At 36.3% G+C, this 19,504-nt stretch overlaps 1 pseudogene; it reads left to right on the top strand.

Annotated features, from left to right (window-relative positions):
• Positions 1-18,786: 18,786 nt before the first annotated feature.
• LOC113345102 lies at positions 18,787-18,886 on the top strand (annotated as a pseudogene).
• The last annotated feature ends 618 nt before the right edge of the window (positions 18,887-19,504 follow it).

A 19,504-nucleotide genomic window follows, 5' to 3' on the forward strand; every position in this document is an offset into this window, starting at 1 on the left:
GTAGTTATCTTTGAAGAAGAATAAAGGATTCTTAGCTAAGGATCTATTGGTTAGTGTGATGAAGATTGATTGATCAATTTCCACATTTCTTCAAAAGGGAAAAAATCCAGGATTTATTCACACCTTAGTAGTAAGTATCTCAATTTCTTGCTATTGTCAAATGATAGTGAATCTCATCTTATCGGTGAATGAATTGTTGATCCATCATTAAGGGTGAGTGTAATTTAGGAAAATTGTTATCCAAGTGCTATATGCACCTTGAAGTTGTTGTTATCCCCAAATTAGGAGAATTGTGTGTAACCCATTGTTTGATTATAATGGAAGATTTTCCCGTGGTTTTTCACCCTTCACCTTGGAGGGTTTTTTCCACGTAATTGCCGGTGTTGTGCGATTGCTTCTTATATCGTTATAGTTGTATTATTTCCACATTGTGTTTCATTGCTTGTGTGGTTTTCGTACTGCACACAACGGCTCGGATTTTGCAAGTCTCCCCCAACAAGATTTGTGCATTCACTCGTCGTTCTATAATTTACGTCTGGAGTGCTTGTACTAAAGAGGACAAAGCAATACAATCGCCAAGGAATCATATTGGATTAAAATCAACCAAACACTTCGTATCTAACAATAACTATGGGTTTGGTTATGATTATGAAACTTGTGAATACAAGTTTGTATCAGTTATCAGTAGCCAGGAGATGATCTTCAATGGTTTTTGAGCAGGTGGTGGATCTGGTTGAAGGTTGATAGGCGGCTGAGTTAGGGTTCACGGACAGGATTTTTCCATTTTAGCTCTTTTAGGGCTAGGATTTCCATTGGGTTGGGCTCTCTCATTTGTATTTGAATTAGCATTTCTTTGGGCCTTGTATTGTTTAGGCAAGGGTTTTTCTTTTGTTGGGGTTTTTATATTGTAGTATGGGGAGTATTCTATTTGGTGTTTGTACTTTGTACTTACTAATCTATATAAATCATTCTTTACCGAGCAAAGAAATAAAAGTTATCAGTAGCCCGAAAATGAATGTTTCTCGAGTTTGAGATATATGCTTTGGGTTCAGATTCACGGAAAAAACATAATCCTATTTCCCGCATTCCTTATAAACTTTTTATTGGAGCGCATGGGTGTTTATAAATGGAGCTCTCCAATTGTTAGCGAAGGCAGTTGACTCTCGATCACAAGTTATACTTTCTTTCGGTTTGGAAGACGAAATATCCAACCGAAAATGGTTCATTTGTTCAAATATTTTTAAAACATGGTTCAAATGGACGAGTAAAAGTTAATATGGGTGAAATGGACACCAAAAAAATAACAAGAATGAAACTGGATTTATTCTGGCTTAAATTTAAAAAATAACGAGGATAAAACTGGATGCATCCTGATGTAAATTAATAAGAAAAAGTATTTCAAAATGGGTAGGATGAAACTGTTTACATCCTGACTATTTTTACATTCTTGTCTATTTATATCAAATTTTACATGTCTTTTTCACCCAGGAATTGTTAATTTTAATCTTTTTAACCAATTTTGTGAATATCGAAAGAAATACCAGAACCTGAACATACGGACCATTTCATAAATCTGTTGATGTGTTGAGAGGGTTTCCTTTGCTTGCTAGGCAGTATTTCGAGGGTTTGTTTTGAGATATGGGTGATGAAAGTTTATGAGGTTAAGGAGTCTTGGTTTAAATTATTCAAGATTGACCAACAAATGATGATGACATTGGATATTCCCTACAACCACTGCTTAAGAAGTGTAGTGTGTTTAAAGAATGATGAAATCCTATTACCACTTCGCGATAATATGTCCTCATCTGAGTGGCAGAAGACATCTAGTATTGTGGGTATATGCATGCAAGAAATGGAAGAAAGTATAGGTACATCAAGTACATTTCCCAGATGGTGCCTTACTTGGAGAGCTCAGTTTCAGTTAGCTCAGATACAAGTGTTCGGGGCAAACAAGAAGAAAAAGATTACTACAACGCAATCGAAGGACCTAGGCGACATGATGAAACACTTATAAGAAAGATAGTACTCCCTGAATGGTAAAAGAGATCAATTGTTGTGAGCATATGCTTGGAAGAAATCGGAAGCCATTCAGATGGTGCCGTACGTACTTGGAGTTTCTAGTTTCGGGTGATGAGACACCTTCGTTAGTAAGCTGCTCATATTTAATCCCAGAGTTTGATCATTTGATCAGCAAAATGGTTTTGCGGCCGAACTTGGATCTATTTGTACGTATAATATATCTCTCTCTGGCCGTTTGAATCTGAACTTCCAAATGCACTCATTATTTGGATCAATAAGTGGAACCCAATCTCTCTTTTTTTTCCTCGGCGAAATCAGGAGATATTTTTATTTATAAAGCTAGGAAAAGGAGAAAATGAACAAAGACTAGAGGGGGCAAGGACAGGGTGGAGCTAGTTTAAAGCACTGCATCCTCTTCCCAACTAGCTCCCAAGGCTAAAGTTTGAAATGTTGGGGGCTCCTAGGCCAAAATTTGCTCTCTTCTACCCCTGATAATATTTTCATGTCCCTTAGACAAATTTCTGGCTCCGCCCCGCAACAATCTGCCTCTAAAAAAAAGAAAGAAAGAAAGACTAGATTACAAGTTAACGAAATCTAAAGCTAGGCAGAACACTTTTGTCACCACTACTAATTGTGGATCTAATAAATAATTCCCTAATCATTCCACTGCTTTTTGATTCTCATGGTAGTTTATTGAATCATTAACAGCTCAGACCCAAACACTGGCAAAAGAGGAAGATAAAACCCTGTCAACTAGTACATAATTGACTTGCCTCTTTAGAGAAAGTGGAGGATAACATATTTGATTTGATTTTCTTGGAGCTGAACACCATGAGATGCTTCCAGCTAATGGAATTGTGTTTGGATGATGTAAATAAATTAAGTAGTACTAATCCGGTTACATAACAAAATAGTTAAACCTCTGAAATTTTATTATCCGGTCAAAACATGGACATTTGATAGTTGCAAAAAATCTACCATAAAGAATTCAGAGTTTGTAATTTCGGAAAAACTATTAGCTTGACCCCTCCATTATTAATTTCCTCATTTGGCCAACGGTGTAATAATACACAACACCAGAAAATTGAATATGAAAGGTATCTATCATCTAACATGTGATATGTTGAATTGAATCCTAGACAACTTCTTACATATTTCGACGTATCTCTAATTTAAAGCAACAAACTTTGTTTTGAGCTTTCTCTATCATCTCTCACCTTTGAATCTTTTCTTCTTGTTGGTCAAAATAAATTCTATTGTAGTAAAAACTTACTCCATCGGTGCCTATATTTTATAAGGGGTAAAACAGGAAAAAGCATAGAAATATATAAAATCAAAAAAAAGTCTTAATCTAAGAAAATTGGTCCCTCCGCCTATTTATATGTTACGACAGAAGTATATGAAAATTTTGCGCAAACTATAATGATAAATAACAGTAATGGCAATGGTACGGCTAGCTAGTTGAGCAATAGTTTTGTACAAGAGAATGAACTTTTGACTATTATATTAAACGGAAAATGGGTCATTTGTCCAAATATTTTTAAATCACGGTTCAAATGGACGAGTAAAAAATAGTTTGGGTGAAATGGCCAAAAAAAAATAGTAATTTCATCCTAGTTTAAATTTACAAAATAGCAAGGATGAAACTGGATACATCCTGTGTAAATTAAAAATAAGAAAAAATATTTGAAAATGGGCACGATGAAACTGATTACATCCTGCCTATTTTTACATTTTTGTCCATTTAAACAGTATCAAAATCTAACTGTCCATTTCACTCAGGAATTGTTGATTTTGGTCTTTTTAACCAATTTTGTGTACATTAAACTATATAAAATACATTATATCCTTACGGATCAATTTACAGCTTAAAACTCATGTAAGACTTTCGAGTCTTCACATCCTCACATAAAATCATCTACATGGCATACAAACCGCACATTTTACTGTAACAAGAAACCGACGGATCATTTCTCTAACAACATGAGAAAGATTACTTACTTTTATCTGTTAGAGTCTTGCAACAATAGAAGAAACGTCAGATGTATCAAACAATAAATATAAAGAACTGTATCAAACAACTCTACCACGAACAAATTGATGAGGGCAGAATCACAGGTTCAACAAGCTGTCCTTAACACATTAGTTCGCGGGTATACTCTAAAGTAATGCTCAACCCCAACGTGCGAAGATGTGTCCAGGATAAGACTGCCCGATATAACTTGTATTAGCACAATACAAGTTACCCACTCTTAAACTCAGCAACGGGGATGGAAGTAAAACGCCGCACGAAACTAAAAGAAAGAAGATGAAGAAAAGTAGACCTAGAGATGGTCGCTGCTTGTGTGTTTTGAAAAAAGTTTTTCGAGTTGTATTTATAGGAAAATTAACTTGCAAATCAAGTTAGGTTTAGGTTTTTTCTTATAAAACGAGTTTTGTTTCTTGTAAAACAATTAAACACAAAAAATGAATTTTTTCCATAAATAAAACTCTTAAATAAATTATTTATCAAGTTAAAAACTTGCAAAAAATAATTTCAAGTAGACACGGACTTGGTGCTTGGTACACGCGCATGGACATGGGTCAAAGCGTGAGATTCTACAAAAATTGCGTGTCTATTAATCCTGGCGTCATTAGGGGCTGCCCTGAAAGAAATAGGGGCGACACAAAAAGACAAAAAAAATCATCCAAGCGTAAATCTAAGCTACCCCTTATCTTCGATTTTTGAAAATGATAATTTTATCCTCCATAATCGGTAGATAAAACTACAATCGGTAGTTTAATGTGGTATGCCTCATTTGTTTTCCTACGAAACCCATAATCGATAGTTAATTCTATAATCGGTTGTATTTGTGTATTTAATCGGTAGATTGTCTCATAATCGGTAGTGTCGGTGTATATAATCGGTAGTTAACTTTATAGTCGGAAGTTTAGTCATATATAGTTGGTTTTAGGAAACTTTTTCCTATTGTTTGGTTTTAGTTTTTGATGGGTGAGAGAGAAGAAGAAGAGAAAGAAGAAGAAGTGGGAGTTTACCATTTTTATTAAATCAACAAGAAACATGAATAGGTACGAAAAAGAAGGTGAAGAACATAATGTTGAAGCTTCACTACCGTATAGAGAAGACGATTTGGGGTATATGTTGAATGATCCAAACTTTTGTGGAGAAACCCTAGACGACGCTTTCATGGAGGAAGAATGTGAGGAACATCATGAAAAATATCATGTTCAAGGTTCAATAATGATTAAAGAGATGATTAAATATATTCAACACCATTAACGTCTCAGAATCGGTAGATAATAAAGTACTTTATCAACCGATTATACCTTTCTGTTCAAATAGATATGCACAATCGGTAGACTCGTAATATGTATTATCTACTAATTGTACAATCGGTAGTCTCGTAATGTTCATTATCTACCGATTGTGCTAGTCCCCCAAATTCAAAATTTTCAAAAACTAGTGGAATTTTGCATTTCTCTATTTTCACAATCGGTAGACTCGTGATATGTATTATCTACCGATTGTACAATCGGTAGTCTCGTGATGTTCATTATCTACCGATTGTACAATCGGTAGTCTCGTGATGTTCATTATCTACCGATTGTGCTAGTGCCCCAAATTCAAACTTTTCAAAAACTAATGGAATTTTGCATTTCTCTATTTTCACAATCGATAGACTCGTGATATGTATTTTCTACCGATTGTACAATCATAAGTCTCGTGATGTTCATTATCTACCGACTGTGCTAGTGCCCCAAATTCAAATTTTTCAAAAACTAGTGGAATTTGCATTTCTCTATTTTCACAATCGGTAGACTCGTGGTATGTATTATCTACCGATTGTACAATCGCAGTCTCCTGATGTTCATTATCCACCGATTGTGCTAGTGCCCCAAATTCAAAATTTTCAAAAACTAGTGGAATTTTGCATTTCTCTATTTTCACAATCGGAAGACTCGTGATATGTATTATCTATCGATTATAATGTTGCCTCAAATTTTGTTTTTGCCGAAATCACCAATTCTTCGAATTTGGGAACTACTATAATCGGTAGTTGAACAAGGTAATTTAATCTTCGATTATTAAGATGCCCCAAATTTTGTTTTTTGCCAAAATCTCAATTTTTTTCAAATTTGGGAACTAGAATAATCGGTAGTTTATGAAGTTATTTATGAACTTCACCTATCTACCGATTGCTAACGACCACAACATTGAGAATACTAGTAATCGATAGATGATATCACTTTCTTAACTACAGATTGTATAAGGGTACTTTGGTAATATCCACAAATTTGAACATCCCATAACCTTGTCTATGGATTGGGAATAAAAAAGTCGCCCCTAATTCTTTCAGGATAGCCTCTAATGACGTCAGGCTATTAATACCATGGCATTATTTTACTAACTTTCGAGTTCAAAACATGGAAAAAAAAAAGCCCTAACCAGAACAAGACCAATTCAGAAACAAGATGTAGGCAAATTCAATTTTCTTGAGGAAATTCAATTTTCTTGAGGAAATCTGAACCAGGAGTTTTTCAATTAGACGGTATTGGAACTAGTTATTCAGTCATGATCAATCATCATAAACACTCAAGAAAAGAGGTAATTTCATTTAATTAAATATACGACTTCATTTCTCATTTTGAAAAAAATCAACAAAATATTTTTTAAATTATCAAATCGGTTTCATATAAAAACAGGTTGATTGAGTTGTTCAAAATCGATTTTAATCATGAGTAAACTATTTGCTCCTCCGTTACTGTTTTGTTCAAAAGCTTTGGGATTATTTTGCAGGAGGATTCAATGTGAGATGAGACCAATTAGGTACCATATCGGATCAATTCGGAGCGTGGAAATTCAAAGGAGGCCAAAATAGAGGGAGAAAAATCTGGATTTTAATCATTTTTAAAGAGAGGAACATGAGAAAAATGGCTAATAAGAATCCTACATTGGTGGGAGCCGTTATAAGTGAAGTTAAGGCTTAGTTTGGTATTGCTGCAGCTTTTGTAAAAGCACTTTGCTGCTGTGTTGTGAGAAAAAAAACAGTCAGACTTTTGCTAAAATATTAATTAAAGTTAAAGTTGAGTACAAAAACAATCAAAGTGTGTTTGGTAAAATACCAATTCAACCAATATTGTTGTAGCAAATGACAAAAACAGACATATCTCTGGAAATAGTTTTAAACAATTTTATTGGGTTTAAAAATAATTAGTTTTTTTATTATTAAATATAAATATATATAATATTAAATTTACTGATTTTTATTATTATTATGATTGTTAAAATAAAATATTTTAGTTAACATATATGTATATATATATATATGTATGTATAATTCTCAAACAAAAAATTGAATTAAAATTAAGTAATTATTTAATATTTGTTTTTACTTTTATTATTGAAAAATGAAATTAAATGGTATATAAAATAGTTTGAAAATAAAAAATAATAATATTTAAATAATAAAATATAAGAAATAAATTGTATATAAATGTAAAAGTAAATTTTGTCATTTATAAAATAAAATAGGGATAAAAAAGATAAATCAAGCATTAAATTTAAGTGGGACCACAACTTATGTTTTTAGAGCTTTTATGAAAGCTCCTTTCCCTCATCATTTAAAAGTTAAGGCATTCTGGAAGTGCTTTGGATTACAAACATTTTGAAAATATTTTACCAAACATTAATACGAAGGATAATTATTGTATTTGTATTTTCAAAGTGATTTTTCAAAAAGAAAAATATTACCAAACCCAGCCTAAAGTTGGTGGGTGCCGTTATAAGTGAAGTTAAAGCCAGCATTTCCGTTGGGGAGCTCTGGATAACTGGTTCAGTCAGGATAACAACCTTTATTGGCATCATTACTCATTGGAAAGTAGTTAGGGAATTTCATATGACAGAGATCAAAAAAAATTGAGAAAAATGAACCGATTTAATTTTTTAGGGTCCCACTAATGGATTTTTTTTAATGTAAAAGATATTGTAGGATAAAGTTAAAATATAATATTTAGGTGAGATTAAATCAGATGAAGTGAGATAAATGGGGATAAAGTGAATAGAGAAGTAGTAAATAATTTTGGGAAACTCAAAAAATACTGATCGTTTTTGAAAGACCGGCGGGGTTGATGAAAATCCTCTTGCGGGTTTTATTTGTCCCACGGCCTAAGATCAACCGCATGTCTCTTGTTTGACCGCATGAACAAACCAACAGAATCGTTGGTTTGTTCACTCATTTTTCATGTTTGTAGAGTCCATAGTGGAAGCAAAATATACAAACTTCAAGTTTGTTTATTTCCATTGGAACTACCCTTGTAGATTGCAAGTAGATTTTTTTTGTAAATCAGTACGTCAAAATTATTGGCTCCAAGCATGTTAACTCTCTCTTTTTATTAACATTTTTAACCTTTATATTTCAAGGGGAAAAAAGGTTGTTTTTGACCACTAAAAGTAACTCCAATGGGACGGGTATATTTTACTTTTTTTTTTATAAGCAAAGGCCTTCAGCAAGGCTAATAGTCTCCCTCAACTGCTGGAGCTAGCCAAGCAGGAGGCATAGACCAGTACATAGAAGATTTCTTACGTTTAGCCCATTAAGCGAACTCATGAGCAACGGTATTACAGATTCTAGGTTGAAAACTAAAAATACAAGCTATTAAATTAGAGGCAAATAATTGAGTATCTTTAAATATGGCATCTGTCCTAGATCACCATCAAAAGAACCCAAAGAGAATTATTCCACCAGCTTCTTAGCATCACTTTCAATGATGATATGGGTCATCTTCTGTTCCACTGCTTTTTTGAGAACTCCTCAGATGGCTCTGGCTTCAGCTTCTTCTGCAGACGAAACTTCAAAAACCATGGAAGCACAGAAAGAGGCTTTGCTAGTAGAATTTCTCATCAGATATCCTGCACCATTATCTCCAGAGATGTCATCAAAAGCTCCATCAGTGTTACATTTGATCCAACCAACCAAAGGGGGCATCCATTTGTGATTTAGAGCTATGGGGTTTGAAAGGGTAGCAACAGAAGTATTTTTCCTAGTAAGGAGAATTGCCCTAGCTCTTTCTATGACATACTTATGATTTTCAGACACATTTTGAAAGACCAAGTTATTTCTACTGGTCCAGAGGGACCACATGATAGCAACAAAGAGATGTTGAGCATCATCAGGCAATCTAGAGTTTTGCTCCAGAAGACAGAAAGTAAGCCACTTCTGAAAAAAAAATTGAGTAAAGAAAGAAGTGTTTATGCAAAAACTTGACAAGAACCAAAACTTAGAAGCAAAAGGACACAGAACCAAAGTATGCATAATGTTTTCATGAGGATCCTTGCATCTGGAACATTCAACAGAATGCATGGCATTCTGGTATGAAGAACAGTTCTAGATGGAAGAGTATTTTTAGCAGCTTTCCAAAGGAAGAGTTGAATTCTGTGAGGAACACTAATCTTCCAGATGTGTAACCAAAGAGTCTTACATGGAGAGGCATTAATGCCTCTGAGGCCCAAGTAAGGGGATTTTGAAGAAAATTTACCATTCTTTGATAGGTCCCAAGCCCTCCTGTCAGGAATGTAATGCTGGCTTAAGGTAATAGTGACGATCTTCTTTACCGAAGCATCATCAAAGTGGGTAGAAAGTCTAGAAACATTCGATGTTCTAGTATGGTTATCAATGAAGTAATCAACTTTTATGCTAGGGTCCTGAGGGGTGAGAGAGTTGGGAGTAGCAGAACCCAAATTTGGAATCCATTTATTACACCAGGGGTCGATAAACTTTCCATCCCCAAGATTCCAGGAAACAAATGGTTTAATCAACTCCTTTAAAGCATGAAGGCATTTCCAGGTCCAAGAGCATTTATCAGCACATTTGGCATTCAGAAAATTAGTCCTAGGGAAGTATCTAACTTTTAAAATCTTAGCCAACAAGCAATCAGAATTTTCAATAATTTTCCAAGCATTCCTAGCTAACATGGCAAGATTATTTAGCTCAGTGATGTGATTTGTAGATAGTGGTAAAAGTGGTTCGATTCTCAGACTTGTGAATGATATTAATTAGACTTAAATTCTAATATTAAAATAGAAAACTCACTAAAAATTATAGCAAACTCAATCAAAGATGATATCAATACTAAAAGAAACACTGAGGCTAAGATTCCACTATTTTCCAAGTTCAAAGTGATTAAACCAATACTTATATTTATGCAATTTTCTTGTTTAATTTGATTCTAAAATATTGCAACAAGTATATTTTCAAAAGTAATAATTGTAAATACCAAGCATGAAGCATCAAAAGTCTTAAAACTAAGCATACTCCATCAAAATAGATCACAATCACTCAAATAAAAATCATATTCAATAATAGTTCAAGACAAATAATCATATAATTATTGCAAATAAAAAGATAAAATAGAATATACCACTTTTTGTTGGAAAAATATCTTCCTCTATCGCCTCAGCAATGGGGTTTAGCTCCTCATATTAATCATGATCTCAAAATATGTGTTTGTTGCTCAAAAGATGATCAAAAGAGTGAAAAGTAATAACACAGACTGTTTGCAACAGTGTATTGGTGTTGCATAACAGCTGTTACAATGGAACTGTTACAGAAAAACTGTTGCTTTGTCGCTGATTTTAAGACCCTAGAATATGACTGCCCTGAACAACTTAATGTTCTTCAGCTGTTAAACAACGACATTATTCTGCGACTGTTTACCGTGCGTCAATGTTCTTCGCGTTCTTCTTCTTCTTCAGCAGCACCAGCAGAAACAGAGTTTGGTAAAGCTCTGATTTCTTCTTCTCTGTCTCTCCTTAGGTTCCCAAACTCTCGACACCTCTTCTATATGACCCATGACATCTATTTATATCAAAAATACCGATTAAATCTCTCCCAAATCACGATTGCCAAAACTGTTCTTTATTGCACTATTTTCCCGCCAAAAACCTGATTTTTGAAATGTTGAAGATGGTTGCCCCTTATCCAGAGTAGGGGTGCGATTAGCAACTGCCTGGAAATGGGATCCCCTTAGTAATTAGGTTACCCCTTATCCAAAGTGAGAGTCTGAATAGCAAATGTCCTCCGGGTGCTTTCCGACAGCTTTTCGAGCCAATTTTTTTCTAAAAATGTTTATTAGCCAAAAATACCTACAAATAAATAAAACACCATAATAAGTACGAAAATGAGCCCTAACAATATATAAAATCGAGACACAAAAATGTGTCTATCAAATACCCCCAAACCTAGTATTTGCTAGTCCTCGAGCAAAAATAAAATAAAATAAAATCCTAACTCACTGTCGCAGGCATCGTCGATTGAATTTAGCGTATGCAATAAGCCTTTAAACCCCTAGGTGTCCCCTAGTGGCGGAGTGTTGTCTCCGGAGGGCTTACCAGAGGTATACCCACAAAAAATTTATACTCCAGACCGTAGCTATTTACACAGAACCTTGGAAGGCACTAAAGAATCTCCTTGGTTGGCATACTTATTGACTATAAGAGGAAGTACCCTGATGCGAAATTCCAATTTTTGTACACGAGTTTGCACTCAAGAATACTAAAATTCATATGAAGTGACAGAGCTCTACTCAGATAGTCTCTCTATGGACATCAATATTCGGAGTCAAAACTAATCACATGGATAGATCAAGAAGATGGATATAGAAAAACATAGATGGTTTTGATGTTTACTGGGTGAACGGTGTTTCTCATATCTGTCTGAAGGCCTCCTCAAAAATGAACCTATCCTAATGGACTGAGATACTAGTCTGTCTAATATCAACACACTGGCATATACAAGGGAACCAGTGATTGATAATCCTAACTCTAGGTCAACACAACTGGCATATACAAGATTTCCAGTGGTCGACTTTATTGAATTTATGCCAGTTGGTCTGATGGTCTGGTCTCTTTTTTTTTTTTTTCAACTATCTTTTTTTTTTTTTTTGTAACTCAATCACTCTAATTCACCCTAGCAGTGGTAAAAACTTGAATCGTGATCCCCACCTAATCACTTAGAGAAACAGAGTTTAAAAACAAAACAAAACAAAATAAAAACATAAGTGAAAAGGACTCAGCGAGACATGGTGAAACTATCATGTTATTTCTAACACCTGAGCTCTGTGCTTATATGAATAGACTCTTTAGATGTTTCCATCTAGTCAGATTGGTTCCTCAACTCCTATAACCAAAATGCTTCCATCCACTTAGATTGGTTAGTGTCATCCTTAATAGGGATAAATTTCTAGGCTCTGGAATTTATTTATTGCAACGAAAAGGTAACAAAAAGTTCTACCCCACCCCCAAACTTAAATCTAACATTGTCCTCAATGTTTCTAATCAAAGAAAATTACTAAAAATATAAGTAACATGAGGAAATAGTAAAGAGAGAAGTCGGAAAGATAGTACATGGGTGAAGTGTAACCAAAAACCTACAAAAATATTATACAACATACAAAATCGCCTCGATGGTCAATCAAGGTAAACGGGGTCCTCCAGAGGGACCTCCTCAACATTACCTGTAGGAAAAGGCTCTAAAAAGTGCTTCAATCGCTGACCGTTAACCTTCGAAGAACTACTACCATCTGGTGTCTCAATTTCAACAGCGCCATGAGGAAAAATAGTACGGACCACAAAAAGACCGGTCCACTGAGAGGGCAACTTCCCGGGGAATAGATGCAAACGAGTGTCATACAGAAGAACTTTTTGACCTGGAGAAAATGACTTTCGTAAAATATTCCTATCATGCACAAGTTTCATTTTGTTCTTGTACTCCTTAGCACTATCGTATGCATCTCTACGAATCTCGTCCAACTCATTGAGCTGGAGCTTTCTTTGAGCTCCTGCCTTGTCAAGTGAAAAGTTCAAGTTCTTAATATCACAATAGGCTCGATGCTCTAACTCAACAGGCAGGTGACATGCCTTGCCAAACACTAAAAGATAAGGTGACATTCCAATGGGTGTCTTAAACGCAGTACGTGATAGACACATTTTTGTGTCTAATTTGTCCTCAATGTCCGTATTGTTGGAACTCTATTTTTGTACTAATATTGTGTTTTTATGTATTTTTAGGAAATAAACATTTTTGGATAATTCGGCTCGAAAAGTTGATTTTGGCACCCGGAGGACAAGTGTTATTCGGACTCTCGCTTTTGGATAAGGGGTAACCTAATTACTAAGGGGCACCCCCAGGTCACCCCCAAGGCAGCTGCTATTCGCACCCCTACTCTGGATAGGGGGCTACCAGTTTCTTCCCCATTTGAAACGATTTTGGCGGGAATATTGCATGCAGACGCTGCAGATTTTGGAGTTGAATTCTCGGGCTGTTTTAACGAGATTCAATCGCTATAAATGATTGGGCTGGGCTTGAATACACTAGACCAGATTAGTATGGTCAATTTGATCGAGCAAAATGGGCCATCAAAGCCGTGGGATGAAGATAAAGCTAAACAGGGAAGAGAAGATAATATCGATTCTGTTTGATTCTAACTTGGAATTTACGTGGCCAATTAGTTAGAGAATATCTTGTCTTTGATTGTTGCTCTATCTTAGGAAGTTTTACAACCAACAGACGCGTGAAGAGCGAAATTTGGAAGAAATATATCCGAGAATATTTTCTTCATCAATGCCGAGTAATGGAGGATTATATGAAGTTATGGCGAGATATTTCGGTGTTGTTGGGTTATAAATAGTTGCTGAGGTATCCTAGCGAAGGTTGTCGAGAGTTTGGGGAATCTTTGGAGGCTACAGAGTGAAGAAAAATCGAGTTGCAGAGCCACCATTTCTGCTGCTGCAACTCAAGAACACGAAGAACATTAGACAATCAGAGACAGTCGTTCATACTACAGTAACAACGACTGCCACTTGAGGGTCGTAGTATTCTGTATACTACAGCACTTTTCATTTATCGTTCTTTGTAACGGTGTTTGCAACAATTATAAACGTTGCAAACACCCAATTTTCATTATTATCTCCATTTCATCATTTGTACACCTCTTTTGAGCAATGAAAAATTCCTTTGAGCGTGTTTCCAATATGCGGATTTATAACCCATTACTGGGACGATGGAGGAGGCCGAGCTTCATACATGTGTAATTTTGTTAATTCTTTTTAAGACTTTTGCATTAAAAATTAATTGAAATATGATTTAATTAAATTGGTTGTTATTTGATTAGATGGGTCATGCTTAGCTTAGGTGATTTGATGTTCCATGCTTAACATTTACAATCAATGTTTTGAGAATCTACTTTGGCAAAATAAGAGTCCATATAATTTATGTTTTGAGCGATTATTGTTGAGAATAAATCATTGAGCCCTATGTTATGAAAATTGGCCGAATCATTAGTCCCAGTACCTCTCACCATTGTTAATATTTTTATTGTATATATTTTTTTTATTAAGTCTAAAAAAAATCATCCTTCACAAGTCCGAGAGTTTGAACCTCATTACTACAACCCACGAAAAATCTTTTAATCAGTACGGTAAGCCCATAAGGCATCAGTAAGCCTCGACGACCAGTCTTTCCTATTTGGATTAACTGTTTTCTCTAGAATACGTTTAATTTCCCTATTGGAAACCTCTACCTGACCACTAGTTGGAGGGTGATATGGGGTTGCTACTTTATGGGTAATACCGTATTGTTTCATTAAAAGAGCAAACAGTCTATTACAAAAGTGTGAACCTCCATCACTAATTATAGCTCGCGGCGTACCAAAACGTGTAAGTATATTCTCTTTCAAAAACTGGACTACGACCCTGTGGTCATTCGTTTTACACGGAACCGCCTCAACCCACTTAGACACATAGTCTACAGCGACAAGTATGTAAAGATAACCAAACGAAATAGGAAATGGACCCATAAAATCAATGCCCCACACATCAAAGACCTCAATCACTAAAATAGGGTTCAAAGGCATCATATTTCTACGGGAAATGGTTCCTAACTTCTGGCAACGCTCACAAGAAACACAATGACTATGGGAATCTTTAAACAACGAAGGCCAGTAAAATCCACACTGCAAAATCTTAGCAGCAGTCTTCTTAGCACTAAAATGACCCCCACATGCATGTTCATGACAAAAGGAGATAATACTAGACTGGTCACTCTCAGATACACATCTCCTAATAATCTGGTCCGGACAATACTTAAACAGATAAGGATCGTCCCAAAAAATGCTTAACCTCGGCTAAAAACCTAGAACGATCTTGCTTACCCCAATGTTGAGGGGTTCGACCAGTAACAAGATAATTCACTATATTTGCATACCAAGGTGATTGGGAAACAGAGAACAATTGTTCATCAGGAAAGCTATCCCTTATAGGAAGGGAATCACTAGGGGAACTAACAACTAGCCTAGACAAGGTCTGCTACTACATTTTCTGCACCCTTTTTGTCTCTAATGTCTGGGGAAAATTCCTGTAACAATAGGATCCATCTAATCAATCTAGGTTTGGTATCCTTCTTAGATAAAAGGTATTTCAAAGCAGCATGATCTGTATAGATTATGATCTTAGAACCTAATAGGTAGGACCTAAACTTATCCAAGGCAAACACGATGGCTAAAAGTTCCTTCTGTAGTTGTGTAGTTCATTTGGGCATCATTCAGAGTTTTGCTAGCATAATAAATCACATGAAGTAATTTGTTTTCTCGTTGTCCTAAAACGACGCCTATAGCATAATCTGAAGAATCACACATAATCTCAAAGGGTAGGTTCCAGTTAGGTGCCTGGACTATCGGGGCAGTAGTGAGTAAAGTTTTAAGCTTCTCAAAAGCCTCTAAACAAGCATCATCAAAGACAAACTTAACATCTTTTGCAAGCAAATTGCAAAGAGGTCTAGAAATCAAGCTAAAATCCTTAATGAATCGACGGTAAAAACCTGCATGCCCTAGGAATGACCTAATATCTTTTACGGTTTTTGGGACCTGTAAAGTCTTAATAAGGTCAACTTTGGCTTTGTCTACCTCTATACCCTTTGAAGAGACGATGTGCCCTAATACAATTCCTGATTTAACCATGAAATGGCATTTTTCCCAATTAAGCACTAAATTTTTTTCCTTACACCTAGTCAACACTAATGTCAAATGATGCAAGCACTCATCGAAAGATGAACCAAACACTGAAAAATCATCCATAAAGACCTCTAAGAACCGTTCTACCATATCAGAAAATATGCTCATCATACAACGCTGAAAAGTTGCAGGGGCATTACATAGCCCGAAAGGCATGCGTCTATACGCAAAGGTACCAAAGGGACAGGTAAAAGTGGTTTTCTCTTGGTCTTCTGGGGCAATAACGATCTGATTATAACCGGAGTAGCCATCTAAGAAGCAATAGTGACTATGTCCAGCTAATCGCTCTAGCATTTGGTCGATAAAAGGAAGGGGAAAGTGATCCTTCCTTGTGACCTTGTTCAATTTCCTATAGTCAATACACACACGCCATCCCGTGGTCACTCGGGTTGGGATTAATTCATTATTATCATTCTGGACTACAGTGATACCTGATTTCTTGGGGACAACCTGAACAGGGCTGACCCACTTACTGTCTGAAATTGGGTAAATAATACCCGCATCTAACAACTTAAGCACCTCTTTTCGAACTACCTCTTTCATGTTAGGGTTCAGTCGACGTTGCATCTCCCTAGAAGGTTTGGAGTCTTCCTCTAAATGAATCTGATGCATACACACAGTAGGACTTATACCCTTAATGTCTGCTATAGTCCACCCTAAAGCTTCCTTATTGTCTTGAAGTACATTTACTAGCCTACTTTCCTGATCACTATCCAAATTGGAAGCTACAATCACAGGTAAAGTCTCAGATGGGCCTAAAAACACATACTTTAGAGTATCGGGTAGTGGTTTAAGGTCCAACTTTGGGGGCTCTTCTAAAGAAGGAATTAGGGTAGTCTCAGAAACTGGTAACGGTTCGAACCTAGCTTTCCATCTATCAGTGTCTAACACAGGGGTAGAATCTAATAGAGCATTCACCTGTTCAATAGTGCTATCGTCGTCAAAATCTAAACCAAAATGGGATAGACAACTTTCTAATGGGTCTTCAGACAAGATGTTTGGTAATGACTCCTGAACTAAGGCTTCTATCATGTTCACCTCCTCAACACATGTGTCATCTAGCTCATGAGGTTGCTTACTGACATTAAAAATGTTCATCTCCATAGTCATATTACCAAAAGATAAACTCATCACACCATTTCGACAGTTAATGATCGCATTAGACGTAGCTAAAAATGGGCGACCTAAAATCACAGGTATCTGGTTCTCTGGGTCAGGGACAGGTTGGGTATCTAGGACCACGAAATCCACTGGATAAATAAACTTGTCGACCTCAATAAGAACATCCTCGATAACACCTCGAGGGATTTTAACAGACCTATCAGCTAACTGCAGTGTCATCTGAGTAGGTTTCATTTCACCAAGTCCTAGCTGTAAGTATACATGGAATGGCAGTAAGTTCACACTGGCTCCTAAGTCAAGTAAAGCTTTTTCTACCCGGAAGTTACCTATTGTGCAAGCAATGGTAGGAGAACCTGGGTCTTTGTACTTTGGAGTTGTGGTGTTCTGAATGATTGAACTTACGTGACTAGCTAAAAAGGCTTTCTTATGGACGCTAAGTTTTCGCTTTCGCGTACACATATCCTTAAGGAACTTGGCATAAGCAGGAATTTCCTAATTGCATCTAATAAGGGAAGGTTTATGGTAACTTGCTTAAAAACCTCCACTATGTCATTAAAGTTCGATTCCTTCTTTGTTGGTACTAATAGCTGAGGAAATGGGGCTCTAGGCCTAAAATCAGACCTTTCAGGAACCGAATTCACATCATCAGAAACTTTATCAGTCTCTTCAGCTACTGGTCCTGAGAGGTGAGATCCTGAGGGGTGAACTACAGTATGTTCACTATCGGGCATGGTTACCTTATTGTCTACAACTCTACCACTTCTAAGGGTTCTAACAGCATTCAATTGATTCGATGGTTTTGCACCTAATTCATGAACTCCTCTAGGGTTGGGTTGTGTTTGACTAGGAAACTTACCTTTTTCTCTCAAAGAATCACTTATCAGACCAACCTGGGTTTTTAACTCGGAAATAGCCTGACTATTTTCTTGTCCTATCCTGTTACTAGCTTGTAGACTCTGTTCTACGGATAACTGGAATTTTGCAGTTTGCTGAGTTAACAAGGCGAGAGATTCCTCTAAACTTAGGATTTTCTTATCTGACTGATTCTGAAACTGAGCTAGTCCTGAAGGATTCTTAGTATAGCCAAAACCTGGGGGAGCATTAGAATTACTAAACTGACCTTGACTTTGGCCCTTAGACCACGAAAGGTTCGGATGGTTTCTCCAACCAGGATTATAGGTTTCTGAATATGGGTCAATCTTTTGACGGTTATCAAATCTAGTGTTATTATAAAGAGCATTGGCCTGCTCTTCAATATTCTGGCCTTCCCAAAAAGGCTCCACTCTACCACTAGTCTGGCCCACTTCTAAGGCTTCTAACCTTTTTGCTATAGCAGCAATTTTGGCATCTGATTCATAGCCTCCTTCTACCCTATTAACGTTTCCTCTACTTAAAAGAATTGTTTTCTGGGGTGCCCTACTATTTTCCCATTGCTGGGTTTTTTCGGCGATTTCATTAAAAAATTCCATCGCCGCATCAACAGTTTGGTTTTCAAATCCACCAGTGCATAGAGACTCAACCATGGTCGTTGTGGAATAATCTAAACCCTCATAAAGGATCTGAACTAGCCTAACCTTTTCTAAACCATGATGAGGACACTGGGATAATAAATCATTGAACCTTTCCAAATACCTATATAAAGATTCTCCCTCTTGTTGTGAAAATGTGCATATTTGCGTCCTAATAGACGATGTTTTGTGCCTAGGGAAAAACTTATTGAAAAAGGCAGATGTAAGTTGTTCATATGTCTCAATTGACTCGGAGTCCAAACTATACAGCCACGACTTGGCCTTATCTTTCAGGGAAAATGGGAATAACCTAAGTTTCAAAGCATCATCATCTAAGCCTCTAATTCTTAGAGTACTACAAATTTCCTCAAAATCCCTAACATGGTAATAAGGGTTTTCATTTTCTTTCCCTAAAAAGATTGGGAGCATCTGTAAGGTCCCAGGTTTCAGTTCATAGGGTGCCTCCGTTTCAGCTAACTTAATACACGAAGGACGGGTAGTCCTAGTTGGATTCAACAAAGCTTTCAAAGTTGCCATTTCTGGCGCTATCGGAGCAACATGGATTCTCTCCTCAGTCAAAGAACGTTCAAAAACAGACTCTTCAAAAGCCGGACTTTCTAGATTAAGGTAATCGAGACGCTTCGAACTACTAGGTTTCTCTTTAACAAATCTACCTAGTGCGTCTCTTTTACGTTCAGGCATACAATAGAATTTTCTAAATTGGAAGGGTAAGCAAACACAGATCAAGGCCGACTCAACCAAATCAAACCTATTGATTTCTAGCAAACAAA

This window comes from Papaver somniferum, unplaced genomic scaffold (assembly GCF_003573695.1).
Source record: "Papaver somniferum cultivar HN1 unplaced genomic scaffold, ASM357369v1 unplaced-scaffold_80, whole genome shotgun sequence".
Taxonomy (NCBI): domain Eukaryota; kingdom Viridiplantae; phylum Streptophyta; class Magnoliopsida; order Ranunculales; family Papaveraceae; genus Papaver; species Papaver somniferum.